The sequence below is a fragment of the Danio rerio genome, chromosome 12 (assembly GCF_052040795.2).
Source record: "Danio rerio strain M-AB ecotype USA chromosome 12, GRCz13ab, whole genome shotgun sequence".
NCBI classification, from domain to species: Eukaryota; Metazoa; Chordata; class Actinopteri; order Cypriniformes; family Danionidae; genus Danio; species Danio rerio.
Genome location: NC_141032.1, coordinates 50,355,001 through 50,371,543, shown reverse-complemented (window position 1 = coordinate 50,371,543; position 16,543 = coordinate 50,355,001). Strand labels below are relative to the sequence as shown.

The 16,543-nt window shown below is 37.1% G+C and overlaps 1 long non-coding RNA gene across 2 annotated transcripts in view; it reads left to right on the top strand.

Moving 5' to 3' along the window:
• Window positions 1-6,837: 6,837 nt before the first annotated feature.
• The window catches only part of LOC141376893 (uncharacterized), a 31,248-nt gene continuing 21,542 nt past the window's right edge, over window positions 6,838-16,543 (top strand). Inside the window, exons 1-3 of one of the 2 annotated variants that reach the window (XR_015504735.1) lie at window positions 6,838-7,227; window positions 11,757-11,854; window positions 15,607-15,778. This is a non-coding gene — a long non-coding RNA (uncharacterized LOC141376893). Of the gene's footprint in view, window positions 7,228-11,756; window positions 11,855-15,606; window positions 15,779-16,543 lie in introns of those variants that run through there. The other variant, XR_015504734.1, reaches the window with a different exon arrangement.

Here is a 16,543-nt window from a genome sequence, read left to right as displayed (position 1 = left end):
AGTCTAGGTGCCGGAGGCTGGACAATGCTGGACGTCTGTCCCTGGAGTCTCACAGGGATCAGTAACATGCGCAGCTGCTCAGGATACGGCCTGGTCCAGGATTATGGACACCTTGGGATCATCTCGTCACTGGTCTTGAATTGAATCAGTGCCACTGCATAGTCTGAGGGTGCTTTCACACCTACACTTTTGTTTGGGAACCTGTCTCGTTTGCCCAGTTAGCACGGTTCGTTTGGCATATGTGAATCCACCAATCGCTCTCGGATCCGCGCCAAATCAATCCCTTCAAGATCGCTTGAATGAGGTGGTCTCGGCTCGATTGAAACGAACTCTGGAGCGGATCGATTGCAGTGAGAAAGTGATACGATCCGAGCGCGATTATATCACAGTTGTTTATGGATATGTAATAGGCATACGGCTATATGAAGAGAGAATTATGAGTTGGGCGGGAAGTTTCGTGAGTCTCCGGATGCCGTGATAATCTCCAGTCTTCCGGTCCTCAAATAGGCTACGTCACGCACCCTTCTCACCCCTCCCCACCGCATCTCTCCTCGCTCTTCAGACACGTCGCCCGCACCTTGTCAAACACCACCAAACCATCACCTCTCCTGACAGCTGAGCGGGACGCTGCAAAATAAACCCTGACACTCTGACCAATGTAAGGAGAGTTTACTTACACGTGACTTGTTTTAGCTCTTTTGGTCCAATTAGAAACTTTGCAATGTGAAAGCGAACCGCTCCAAGAGCAAAGAGCAACAATGTAACAATTTTAATCCCTGTTTCGGAACAACTGAATCGATTCACAGGTGTGAAAGCAGCCTGAGGGCCTCAGGATGAGTATCCCCAGGTGGAAATAGAGAATAATGAGAATAATTAGCGTAGCTAATGAACGAGATGTGTGGAGCACATGTGATGCATTGTGTGTATGCTTTACTAAAAAGATAGGTATTAATCTAGTTTAGAAATCTACACCCTCCTTATATATAGATGTATATACACATTTACATACACGTATATACACATTCAAATACCATAGGTAAAAATTTTTTTTTTTTAAATACATATATATATATATATATATATATATATATATATATATATATATATATATATATATATATATATATATATATATGTCTGACAAAACAATAATACAATAAACAATAAAATAAATAAATAAACATGTTTACAAACACAATTTACCTAATATTCATATATGGTTCCCAAAGATAATAATTTCCCAAATGATATAAGTTAGTCGGTGATCCCTGACTTAAACCATTGTAAAGCCTGTCCCTGTAGAATATAAGCTGTCTATGAGGATACTGTTGTCAATGGTGTCAAATGCAGAACTAAGATCCAGTAGTACTAATAACGACGCTTTAACAACTTAGTTGCACCCTCGGTCAGCAACTAAGAGTAAATCGTTTGGTATTTTCACTAATGTGGTATCTGTACTGTGATGATTTCATTGTGTTGGGCTGCATTAAAGTATGCAGATAACCTTGTTATTAATATTTACTTTTCTGTATAATTACATATTTCCAGCTGGAACGGAATATAGAGTAGAGGCGAGGTTTTATTTTTGCGCTCCTCTCATCTCTCAACTCAGAAAAGGAAATGATGGAGGGGCGTGGCTACATATGTTTTGCCCAATCAGTCAAACTCATGACATCAGAGCAGGACTGCCATTTCAAAAGGTGAGATTTAGATTAAGATTATAAAATCAAACACGTTTTTCCAGTGAATGAACTTAAATTAATTGTTCTCCCTAACAATTTTTTGTGTGCTAGCAAAATAAACATGATAAAATTCAATTTAATGCAGACTAAAACACTTAATTTTATATTGACACTATTTTAAATTAATTTAAATATATTAACATGGCTTCTTTTAAACTTACACACCTAAAATATATTGAAACTGAAAATATAGCCGCTGTATATGGATGTTTGGAGGGAGAGTTTAATTTTTTATAATTTACCAAATAAATTATGATGATTATTGATTTTATTTTCAATTTAAAATAATTACAATTATATTATTAATCACGAAAAGAAAAAGCTACATTATTTTCAATCTTATGTTGTTTAACTTATCATGTACTGCCTATTGATGTGCAGCGCTCGCTTTCACCGCTTGGTGTCGCCAGAGTCAATGCAAAACTCAACAGTTCCCAAACTCAAAAGTTTCCACTCGTTCAGAAATAATTACAGGCAGATCATAAGACATCGCACTATTAAAAGTGTATGAGATGCCCTATAGTCCATTATTCCTGTGAAATGTCGTGTAAAGATTGTGGCTCAGGCCTCGGTTGTGTTAAAGACAATGGCGCTGAATGTCTGGATGATTGTTTTGTTGTGTGTTGTGCTGTGGTTTCCCGATCATCTGATGCTCTCTCTTCATCAGACTCTGCTGAACAATAGTGTTTCCTCACGGCGGGTCAGAAAGTCGCACATCTGTAACGGATATGAGTGTGAAGAGCAGGAACAGCAGCAGGAGTGTGCGTTTCTGCTGACCATCAACTCTGAGGACAATTGGCACACACACACACTTATACACTGACCGATACACACTTTGACGTTAGGCCTATTTTTGATTAAAAACACACACACACACACACACACACACACACAAATATATATATATATATATATATATATATATATATATATATATATATATATATATATATATATATATATATATATATATATATATATATATATATATGTGTGTGTGTGTGTGTGTGTGTGTGTATGTATGTGTGCGTGTGTGTGTGTGTGTGTGTGTATCCAACACACACAAACATTAAAAACACATTTAGAACACACATCAAAACAAAACATACACACATTCACAACAAACAAACACCATATACGGTACAAAACACTTTCCATGCACACAAGGCACAACTCACACACAAATACACACACTCGACACACACAGAGGAAACAACTCATAATACATATACACACACACATCTATCTATCTATCTATCTATCTATCTATCTATCTATCTATCTATCTATCTATCTATCTATCTATCTATCTATCTATCTATCTATCTATCTATCTATCTATCTATCTATCTATCTATCTATCTATCCATTTATCTATCTATCTATCTGTCTATCTATCTATCTATCTATCTATCTATCTATCTATCTATCTATCTATCTATCGATCTATCGATCTATCCGTCTGTCTGTCTATCCATCCATCCATCCATCCATTTATCTATCTATCTATCTATCTATCTATCTATCTGATACAAAGACAGTATATGTATCTGTGTCACACACACACACACACACACACACACACACACACACACACACAAAACATAATAAACCACATATAATAACACACAAGACACAACTCGCACAGAAATACACACACAAACATAAACACATGTACAACACATACAAACACAACACGTATAACAAAGCCATAAACACATACACATAACACACAACTCATATTAAATATACACACACTCAACTACCACACACACACACACACACATATATATATATGAGCAATATCACACGAGTAGCAGTGCGATATGGCTGTATATCGGCACTGGTAGGAGGCGTGCGATGGCATGAGGCCGCTGGCCATATGCAATGATATTATACTCTATTAATTGACTATAGTGACCACAGGATATGGCAGTGTTGTTCTGACACGTGTTGTCTAAAGTCGAGTGAGTCGTGCTCGTGTCATTCTCTCCACGTCCTGCCCGACTTTTACTGCTTCCTGTGTCTGAGCATTAATGTCAGTCTCAGACCACAGTGTCCTGTCCTGCTGGCCAGTGCTATAAGCTTTAAACCATTCTTAGTAATTACATGTGACATTCAATCAATCAAACTTATTCCAGGGTCCAAATCTAGACAACAACCTAACAACAAACAATCTATGACATTTATCACAGACAAAAATAAAGCAATACCGTCTGCACAGTTCTGACTGATGACATCTAATCATATTATATAGTTATAGCAACCCATATTCAATTCAATTCTTGCTTATTTATCTGGCGATCTACAATGTAGATTGTGTCAAAGCAGCTTCACATAGTTCTAGTAAAGTAGTTCAGGTTAGTTCAGTTCAGTCACTGCTGAAAGTCCAAACACAAGAGCAAATCCATCCATGCGCAGCTCCACAAGTCCTAACCCAAGCAAGCCAGTGGTGACAGTGGAGGAACACCAATCTTCACCATATGACCAAAGTGAAGGAAAAAAAACCTGGAGAGAAATCAGGCTCAGCTAGGCACGACTATTATTCTTCTGGCCAAACGTCTTGTGCGGAGCTGGCGCTGGGAACTGGAGAAGCTGGAAGTCCTTCATGGAGAACTGCAGGTGTGTGTAGGCCACCGGCGGGTGTTCAGGCTGACCCACAGTATCAATGCGGGGGCTTGTTTGTCCCTGTGGTCTTTCAGGAATCAGTCTCATGCTCTCCATTGCTCCATGATGACCACAACATCAGCTCGGGATACGGCCTGGTCCAGGATTATGGATACATTAGCATCATCTCTTCACAAGTCTTGGATCGCAGGATTGGGGAAGGGATAGACGTTAATTAAATAGATACAATGGGTAATTTAATAAATAATATGACTAATACTCTGTATAATTACTGTGAGAGTTGGGTTTAGGGTTGCAGTAGGGGTAGCCTTTAATTAAAGACAAATAATGGGTCATTTAATGATAATATAAATGATACACTGCATAATTACTGTTTTTTACATTACTGTAAAGGTTGGGTTTTGGGTTGAGGTATATGTTAATAAAACACAAATAAAGGGTAATCAAATAAATAATATGAATAAACTCTGCTTATAATATAATTATTAATAATACTTATTAATATTAATATACTTATTAATAATACTTTGTTTAGGGTTGGGGTAGGGGTGGATGTTATTAAAACACAAATAATGGGTATTTTAATAAATAATTTCAACAATATTCTGTATAATTACATTTCTTGAGGGTTGAGGAAGAGGAATATGTTATTTAAACCTAATTAATTGGTGATTTAATAAATAATATCAATTATACCCTGTATATTTACTGTTTTTACATTACTGTGAGGATTGAGGTAGAGGTAGACTTTATTAAAACACAATAAATGGGTATTTTTTGTTAAATAATATGAATAATACTCTGTATATTTACTGTTTTTACATTACTGTAAGGGTTGAGGTAATAGTAGACGTTAATAAAACACAATTAATGGGTAATTTTTGTTAAATAATATGAATAATACTTTGTATAATTACTGTTTTTACATTACTGTGAGGGTTGGGGTAGGAGTATATGTTATTAAAACACAAATAATTGGCATTTTAATAGACAATATCAATATTCTGTATATTTACTGTTTTACATTACTGTGAGGGTTGAGGTAGAGGTAGACTTTATTAAAACACAATAAATGGGTATTTTTTGTTAAATAATATGAATAATACTCTGTATATTTACTGTTTTTACATTACTGTAAGGGTTGAGGTAATAGTAGACGTTAATAAAACACAATTAATGGGTAATTTTTGTTAAATAATATGAATAATACTTTGTATAATTACTGTTTTTACATTACTGTGAGGGTTGGGGTAGGAGTATATGTTATTAAAACACAAATAATTGGCATTTTAATAGACAATATCAATATTCTGTATATTTACTGTTTTACATTACTGTGAGGGTTGAGGTAGAGGTATGCATCATTAAAACTCAATTAATGGGTAATTTTTGTTCAATAATATAAACAATTCTCTGTATAAGGACTGTTTTTACATTACTGTGTGTTGGGTTTAGAGATGAGGTGAGGGAAAACATTGATTAAATAAAACAATTGGTTATTCAATAAATAATATGAATAATTCTCTGTATAATTACTGTCTTTACATTACTGTGAGGGTTGGGTTTAGGGTTGGGGTAGGGGTGGATGTTATTAAAACACAAATAATGGGTATTTTAATAAATAATTTCAATAATATTCTGTATAATTACATTACTTTGAGGGTTGAGGAAGAGGAATATGTTATTTAAACCTTATTAATTGGTGATTTAATAAATAATATCAATAATACTCTGCATAATTACTGTTTTTTTACATTACTGTGAGGGTTGAGGTAATAGTAGACGTTAATAAAACACAATTAATGGGTAATTTATTAAATAATATGAATAATACTTTGTATAATTAATGTTTTACATTACTGTGAGGGTTGGGTTTAGGGTTGGGGTAGGGGTGGATGTTATTAAAACATAAATAATGGGTATTTTAATAAATAATTTCAATAATATTCTGTATAATTACATTACTTTGAGGGTTGAGGAAGAGGAATATGTTATTTAAACCTAATTAATTGGTGATTTAATAGATAATATCAATAATACTCTGTATAATTACTGTTTTTTACATTACTATGAGGGTTGAGGTAATAGTAGACGTTAATAAAACACAATTAATGGGTAATTTATTAAATAATATGAATAATACTTTGTATAATTAATGTTTTACATTACTGTGAGGGTTGAGGTAGATATATGCATTATTAAAACTCAATTAACGGGTAATTCTTGTTAAATACTATGAATAAGTCTCTGTATAAGGACTGTTTTTATATTACTATGAGGGTTGGGTTAAGGGTTGAGGGAGGAGTAGACGAAAAATTAAAACAAATATATTAAATAATATTATTCATTCTCTTTATAATTACTGTTTTACATTACTGTGCGGTTGGTATAGGGGTAGACGTTAATTAATTACAAATCATGGGTAAATTAGTAAACAATTGTCGTTAATATCCGGCCGCAGCTGTATCCTTTTGGCTGCCGCGCATGCGCTGTGCATCCGCGTCAGTTTGAATCGATTCCTTCGAAGCTCACCTGAAAAGCGAGTCGACTCTCCGGCGCTTGTGCGTCTCTATCAGCGGCTGAAGTATGAAAGCAGTGTTTGCACAGCGTTTATTTTGGACTTAACTGTGTTCTTTGTCAATCCCCTGATTAGATTAGTGGGTGTGATGAAGTTGGGTCGGTTTACTCATCGCGATCAATAGTTCACCTTTGAAACTCTGCATACATGTGAAAGAATAGCTTATCGTGTTAGAAAAACCCACTGATTTGTTTAGTAGTGGCCTCATTTGAGCTCAACCGCGGAGATCTGGAGACTGACACACAGAATCGGCCTTGAGATGCTTCCCTGCAGTCTGAAGTACTTGCTGGTGAAACACACACACACACACACACACACACACACACACACACACACACACACACACACACTGGGGTAAAGTTGGTTTTATATTAGCACATTCAGACTTTCTCCTTAATAGTATTGTTTCAGAAAAGTATTCTAAATGGGGAAGTCATATTGTCAGCCAATGACTATCAAAGTACATTTTTTTATATCAATTAAATAGCGCTAATGTTGTTTTAAGTCATATTTATGGTAGCTTGACAAAGCCAACATACTGTTATACTACATAAGCTTATTAATCTTCCGTCTTCTTCTTAGACTATTTTAAGAATGCTTTTTCTTCTGGGTCATTCATACTACAAACACCAAACTAACTCCAAACTTAACTGAATTAAGTTGCTATATCTTTTCCAACTGATACAACTTACATTTTTCCCAATACTGACACAGAAAATTCTGAAAAATCCCATTGACTAAACATTGGACCAAACTTTGCGCCATCATAACTTTGCGCCAGACTGTCATTGAGGCTGTGTCCGAAACCGCCTACTACTCAGTAGGTACTGCATTTACATTTAAACGTACTACTCGGTCACTAGAAAAGTATGTTCTATACAGTATGAATGTGAAAAGTATGAATGGAATTCGAACGTACTACTTACGCCATTTTGTCATGGTCACGTGACCTACCTGCGTCAGTTGCGTCACTTCTCTCCCATTCATGAATTCTATCGCGGGGCATTATGGGATAGCGCAGTGTGCATGGGATGCGCACTCCAGAATCTCGCCGGAAGTAGTAAATCATCCGGGTACTTCTCGCAAACTGATTTTCGGATTCTTTGAATTCAGACAAGAGCTCGTCCCAAACCGCATACTTATGCACTATTTTACACCATTTTGAAGTATAAACAGTGTAAGTAGTGCGTTCACACTGAAAACTCTAAAAATACCAAGTGCACTTTAATTACCTGGATGATGCACTCATTCAGCCGCTAAAATGTAGTGTGTAATGATGGACACTTCACACACTCAACGACTGCAGGTTTGCTCATGTAGCGCAAGGGGCGGAGCTATCGGGCGCACATGTTGGATAACTTTATTTATTTTGGATTGAGAAAGCAAAATTCTCCCGCGAGAGTGATTATAGCGCCTCCCGATGGTGAATGCGGTTATACTCATGACAGGTATTATTTGATAATTCGGTTGTTTATTTCCCAGATTTAGCAACCGTCAAACGTCATCAGGGAAACGCTTTGAATTTCCGCTTGGTAAAAAACATTAGTGCTCCATTTGGTACGACACAACATACTATACTGTTGAGTGTGTAAGTACATAGTGCATTAGTGTATAGTGTGCCATTTGGGACGCAGCTATACTACTCGGATTTTACCGTACTACAAAGTATGGAAGTATGTGATTTCGGTCCTTTCAACTTACTAGCCACACCCTAGCAACCACTTACGGCACCCTAGCAACTGTCCCATGTACTTTCATTGTAAAAAATTGCTATTAACTTTACATTGAACATACTAACAACACACCAATCCATACTAGCAATATACTAATTCAAACTAGAAACAAGCTAACAAGCATACTAATCAATACTAGAAGCACACTAATAATACAAGCAACTTGCTAATTCTTACTATAAACAACAGCTGCGTCTCAAATGGCACACTATACACTCATGCACTATGTACTTATGCACTTACACACTCAACAGTATAGTGTATATAGTGTCGTCCCAAATGGAGCACTAATGTTTTTTTACTAAGCGGAAATTTAAACCGTGTCCCTGATAATGTTTGACGGTTGCCAAATCAGTGAAATAAATGACAAAACTACCAAATAATACCTGCCATGAGTAGAATGGAATTCACCATCGGGAGGTGCTATAATCACTCTTGTAGGAGAATTTTGCTTTCACCATCCAAAATAGTTATCCAACATGTGCGCCCGATAGCTCCGCCCCTACCGCTACATGAGCAAACCTGCGACCATTGAGTGTGTGAAGTATCTATCGTTACACACTTCATTTTACCGGCTGAATGAGAGCATCATCCGGGTAATTAAAGTGCACTTATTATTAGAGTTTTCAGTGTGAACACACTACTTACACTATTTATACTAAAAAAATGGCGCAGAATAGTGCATAAGTGTGTGATTTGGGACGCAGATATACTAACAACATGCTAATTCATTCTATAAATGTACTAGCAACATGCTAATTCATGCTATCCACGTACTAACAACATGCTAATTCATACTAAATCCATGCTAACAACATGCTAGTTTATACTCGAAACATGCTAGCAACATGCTAATTCATACTAGAACCATGGTAATTTATGTTAGCAACTGCCTAGGAACCACTCAGAACACTTTAGCACGCCTAGCAACATCTTAGTAACCACCTAGAACACCCTAGAAACCTCTCAGAACACCCTAGAAATGCCTTAGCTACTGTCTAGCAACCACTTAACACCTTAGCAACCACCTAGCAATGCCTTAGCAACCACTCAAAACACTCTAGCAACACCTTAGCAACCATCTAGAACACCCTGGCAACGCCTTAGGAATCACTCAGAACAACCTAGCAACCACCTAGCAACACCTTAACAACTACCTGTAACACCCTAGTAACCTCCTAGAAATAACTGTCTAGCAACCCCTCAGAACACCCTAGAAAATCCTTAGCAGCTACCTAGACACCACTCAGAACACCTTACAAACGGTCAAGTAACCACTCAGAACACCCTATCAAGAATAATGCCAATCCATACTAGAAACACAGGGCCGGTGCGACCATAGAGACGACCTAGGCGGCAAAATAGGGAAGAAGGCAAACGTCCTTACTTTCATCCGTGACAGCCAGTCCGAGAACCACCCCCCCTCACTTTCGGGTTAAGGGCGGCTTGACAATCCTTTGCCTAGAGCAGCAGTTCAGCTTGCTCCGGCCCTGTAGAAACATGCTCACATAATATGTACTTATCTGTCTATATGCTAACTGTTTCAAACATCTTTAAAACTACTTCAATTATTTAAACTTTAAAGCTACTTTAAACTTTCAGACGAGGCTCTCTCAAGCCACCATAAAGTTTGTCTACGAACTTTACTTTTCTAGTTACATGTGATTTCAGACCCAATATTCAAAGTAAGATGGTAGACCATGTAGGGAGCATGCCAACCAAGTGTGCCGCAAGCAGTGAAGGTCTCGGCCGTTAGATCGCCCCCTGGGGGCTGGCTGCAGTACAAGTCATAAAGCCCGCCTCCTCCGTGTTAATGAAGGAGACTTGAGCCCAAATAAAAAAATGTATTACACTTGCAATAAAATGTCCCGAAAGATGGTTCTGGTGGATTAAAGCACTGGTTATTGTGCTGAAATAGGTGCAGATCTTCATTTTTGTAAACAGTTTGTTTTTAGCAGTAATTTAATGCTGGGCGTGTCATCGTGATTGACAGCTGTGATTGACAGTTTCTCAAAGCAGCACGTCTGAGCTTCGGCAGGAGACTGAAGTGTTATTATTCGATTTCTGTGTTATTTTACCATGACAAAATGAGTTCAGCAGTAAACTATAGTTTCTGACATACATGATCCTGGTGGAACACTGTTTATTCACTAAGGTCAGGGCTTTTTTCGGGCTTTATTAGTTTGCTGATACACGCCTAACCACCCAGATAGCAAAATACACTTGAGCCTGTTCCGGCTAGATTCCAGCCGAAGACTTACCCCTCAGAGCTCAGACTGACTACCTCTGCTGGACCTACTCCGGATGCCTGGACTCACTGCCCGATTCCAGCCCAAGTCAATCGAGCCAGATGCGGCGGCCGAGCGAGCCGGCGCTGCCGCATGCGAGCCGGAATCAGCCCGCGACGCCGCGAGTAGGTTATGCGCTGCGGCCCGGAGCTGGCGCGATTGAATATATAAAACCCTCATATTTGTTAACGTTATTACATCCATTTGTGTTGATATGACAGCAAACGCATGCTGAGCAGTTCGGGGGGCGTGGTTGATTTTACATAAAGCGTTTGGTTGGAAGCTCGACTCCGCTCATTTTCGCGGCTCCTCCTCTGGCTCCATCAGACAATCCTTCTGCGCATGTCGAGGCTCCAATTTCAGCAGTCTTTTGCGACAGTTTGTGCCCGTCAAGCAGGCCTTTTGCCCTCAAGGCGTTCAATGGGAAAAGGGGCTGTCGCGTCGTCCATATTTTTTACAGTCATTGATGCCAACAAGTTGTCACTAAACCAATGTGCCAATATAAAAGCTAATTTACCTCACTACACACACTGGATGATAGAAACACCCAGGGTTTGATTCCCAGAGCATGCATGAACTGATGATGACACACCTCAGATGTAAGTGTAACATAACACACTCTACAGGGTTACACATTAACATCACAGTTATAGTCAAACTGTTTATAATGTGAGAAAATGCCTATTGAAAGATAACCACCGCTAAATGTCATTATTAATTCACCTCTGATCTATTTTTGTTTCAAAGGCCACTGAGAGTGTGAAACTGACTTATTCTCCTGTTTTAGGAGGTTGATTTCATATATAAGTGGTGGATGGACACTGTTGTCCCATGATGCCAAGCAAGAGAATTCATGAATGGAATAAAGCAATGCAACTGACATGGGTAAGTCATGAGTGTGTGTGTGTGAATGAGTGTGTATAGGTGTTTCCCAGTGATGGGTTGCAGCTGGAAGGGCATCCGATGCGAATTTCACATTAACCTGCTGTTTAGTCTACAATATTGAAGAAATTATGACAGAAATGTGGATGATGTGTGGAGATGATTGAAAGGGGACGTAACTAATCAACAGTGCACTCTGCTTATGATAAAGTCGTTTGTCTCAAAGTTTGCATACTCAAAAGTACGTACTTGTTTTCACACAGAAACCCATACTTTTGGGACGTATTATAAGTATGCAAATTAGGATGGAGCCCCAGTGCCACTTGAAAGGTCACATGACATGTACGGCTCATTTAATTGGCTGATAAAGTTGTTTCACGGTATTATCGCCTCTATTAATTGCACGCAGATGTTCCATGAGCAGAAAAGGAAATCGATCAGATGATTTCGCCGTGTTCTGCTTTTCAGTATGTGGACGCAGCTCTAGTATGAGCACTTTAGGCAGACGGATCACTTCTCTGCGCGCTCTCTGTTTGACTGTGTCTTGGCTGAACGCTCGCGGCTCATTTAGAAAGCAGAAGTGAAACGCTCCCCTCTTTCCAAATCCCTCACGCTCTTCAAACAGCTCCTCAGATAGCCGTGTTTTGCTGCAGACAGACATGTGTGGCGTCTGATAGCAGCTCCTGTGGGTGTTCTCCTCCGATGCGTCGCTCTCTGTGTGCAATCTGATCGCGCGACGGAGCCCTAAACAAACTATGACTGACAGGAAGTGATAAACAGCGTTTCCTGTTGAGCGCTGCCTATGATAACAGCTCTCATGGATGGCGGTGTGAGTCAAGGTTCTTCAAATGAAAGAGGCTTTTTTTTTTTCCTTCAGTGCAACAATAGTGGTCAGAGGCCGCACTGGAGACAATAAAAAACATTCCTGCAGGAAAACTAGTGCTGTGGACCAAACACCGCCTTCATTCTGTCAGAGCAAACACTCTCACTGAAGTGTGTTTAGCCTGAAGTTCACACCTCAGTAGTCATTTCACTTGTGTGTTTGAAACACTACACAACATACCGTATATTACAGACATGGTAATACCGCAGTACAACAGACCTCTTCTGAGGTATTTCTATACCACAGTACACATTTGGAAACATGTTATATATTGACTTGGAGGTGAGAATTTCTTTTCTTGTGTGTGAAATTGATTTTGGCAGTCATTTGTTCACACAATATTTTTGGGGGGATTGTTTATGTATATACAGCTGAAGTCAGAATTATTAACCCCCTTCAATTTTTTTCTTCTTTTTTAAATATTTTCCAAATGATGTTTAACAGAGCAAGGAAATGCTCACAGTATGTCTGATAATATTTTATCTTCTGGAGAAAGTCTTATTTGCTTTATTTCGGCTAGAATAAAAGCAGTTTTTAATTTTTTAAACACCATTTTAAGGTCAATATTATTAGCCCCTTTAAGCTATATTTTTTCTCGATAATCTACAAAACAAACCATCATTATACAATAACTTGCCTAATTACCCTAACCTGCCTAGTTACCCTAATTAACCTAGTTAAGCCTTTAAATGTCACTTTAAGCTGTATAGAAGTGTTTTGAAGAATATCTATTAAAATATTATTTACTGTCATCATGACAAAGATAAAATAAATCAGTTATTAGAGATGAGTTATTAAAACTATTATGATTAGAAATGTGTTGGAGAAATCTGCTCTCCATTAAACAGAAATTGGGGGAAAAATTAACAAGCGGTCTAAAAATTCAGGGGGGCTAATAATTCTGACTTTAACTGTATATATATGTGTGTGTGTGTGTGTGTGTGTGTGTACGTGTTTTTGTCACATATCAGGGCACAAATCTGTGTATAATCAGAGGTTTTACAAAAAGGAGGTGAAATACGAGGACATTGGTGACGTCATCAGTTCTCAAAATGCTTATAAATTCCACAGCATGAGTTTAATCAGAGAGTGAAGCTGCACACTGTCTCCTGTGATGGTTGGGTTTAGGGATAGGGTGGGGTGAGGGCAATACTATATACTGGTTGAACAGTATAATTATATATATTTATAAACAATGCTATGCATAATTGAGAATATAAAATAAAATAAAAAACATATAAAATGGTAACCTTCTCATTAACCTTCATATTTTAGGCACAATATATATATATATATATATATATATATATATATATATATATATATATATATATATATAGTTGAAGTCAGAATTATTAGCCCCTTGTTTATTTTTCCCCAATTTCTGTTTAACGGAGAGCAGATGTTTTCAACACATTTCTAATCATAATAGTTTTAATAACTCATCTCTAATAACTGATTTCTTTTATATTTTCCATGATGACTGTAAATAATATTTGACTAAATATTCTTCAAGACACTTCTATACAGCTTAAAGTGACATTTAAAGGCTTAACTAGGTTAATTAGGTTAAGGTAACTAGGCAAGTTATTGTATATCAGTGGTTTGTTCTGGAGACAATCGAAAAAATAAATAGCTTGTAGGGGCTAATAATATTGATCTTAAAATGGTGTTTAAAAAATGAAAAACTGCTTTTATTCTAGCCGAAATAAAACAAATTAGACTAAAAAACTAGTACAGCCACATTTATATGATGGAAAATAATAAATACAAATTTTAAAAAGAGGAAAAATCAAGAGAAACAAAAAAAAATTAAAATTTGTTGAAATTTTGTAGTTTGTATTTATTTTTGCAATATTTTGCTTGAATTTAATTGTATCATCTTTCCATTTCTCAATATGATTGGTGACTAAAATATGATTTTAATGAATATATCTGTTTAATAAATCTGTTTTGTTTAAGTGCACCAAATTACACTGCCTGTATTCGCTGAGAAATGGAGGAAAACATTTGATATAAAAGTGGGCTGTACTCAATTATGCTGAGCTCTGTAACTATAAACTATAAAAATGTACTCTTGTAGTATTTAAATGTAAAAAAAATTATATACAGTTAAAGTCAAAATTATTAGCCCCCCTTGTTTATTTTTTCTCCCCAATTTCTGTTTAACAGAGAGCAGATTTATTCAGCACATTTCTAATCATAATAGTTTTAATAACTCATCTCTAATAACTGATTTATTTTATCTTTGTCATGATGAGGGTAAATAATATTAGACTAGATATTCTTCAAGACACTAGTGTTCAGCTTAAAGTGACATTTAAAGGCTTAACTAGGTTAATTAGGGTAACTAGGCAGGTTAGGGTAATTAGGCAAGTCATTGTATAATGATGGTTTGCTCTATAGACTATCAAAAACAAGTAGCTTAAAGGGGCGAATAATATTGACCTTAAAATGGTGTTTAAAAAATTAAAAACTGCTTTTATTCTTGCTGAAATAAAACAAATAAGACTTTCTCCAGAAGAAAAAACATTATCAGACATACTGTGAACATTTCCTGAATCTGTTCAACATCATTTGGAAAATATTTAAATGAGAAAATTAAATTCAAAGGGGGTGAATAATTCTGCCTTCAACTGTGTATACTGTATATATATTTGTGAGCAGATTGAGCTCGTCTGATTGCAGATGACTCTCGTTCTCTAAGTGAAAGCAGTTTCTATCCAGCCGATTGTTTCCCTCTATTATTAGCGAGTCTCTCATATAATCAGTACCCGTTTGTGGTTTTGCTTCTCTTCGCTTTTTCAAGCTCTGTCAGTTTTGCTGTAAATAGTGAGTGTGTGTGAATATGTGTGTGTGTGTGTGTGTGTAGCAGACGAGACGCTCGAGTCTGCACCTGGCTTGACCTTTGACCTGCGTCTCCTCGAGTGCCGCTTCTCCTCATCCGTTGCATAAGAAACAGAACAGAAATCAGATGAGGTCAGCAGGCAGACACACACACACAGACGGCGGCTCTGGAGAAACACTTCAGACATCTTGCCTCTGTTAAGAAAACACACACACACACACAAGCTTCAGCAGATCTCTAGAATTCAGCTGAGTCACTTTAAAGAACGGAGAAAACAACAAACGCACACACACACACACACACACGTATGCCCCTCTTCAGTTTGTGTTGGTATGGTTGGCTTCTGGTTTAAAGCGCACTGAAGCTTGAGATGTACTTCAGTGATCTCAGAACTCACGACTGATGATGATGAAGATGATGAAGATAATGAGGATGATGATGATGATGATGATGAAGAAGAAGAAGATGATGATGATGATGATGATGATGATGATGATGATGATGATGATGATGAAGATGATGATGATGATGATGATAATGATAAAGATGATGATAATGATGTTGAGGATGATGATGAAGATGATGATAATGAGGATGATGATGATGATGATGTTGAGGATGATGATAATGAGGATGATGATGATGATGAGGATAATGATGATGATGATAATGAGGATGATGATGATGATGAGGATAATGATGATGATGATAATGAGGATGATGATGATGATGATGTTGAGGATGATGATAATGAGGATGATGATGATGATGAGGATAATGATGATGATGATAATGAGGATGATGATGATGATGAGGATAATGATGATGATGAGGATGATGAAGATGATGATGATGATGAGGATAATGATGATGATGATGATGATGTTAATGATGTAGATGATGAGGATGATGATGATGATAATGAGGATGATGAAGATGAGGATGATGATGAGGATAATGA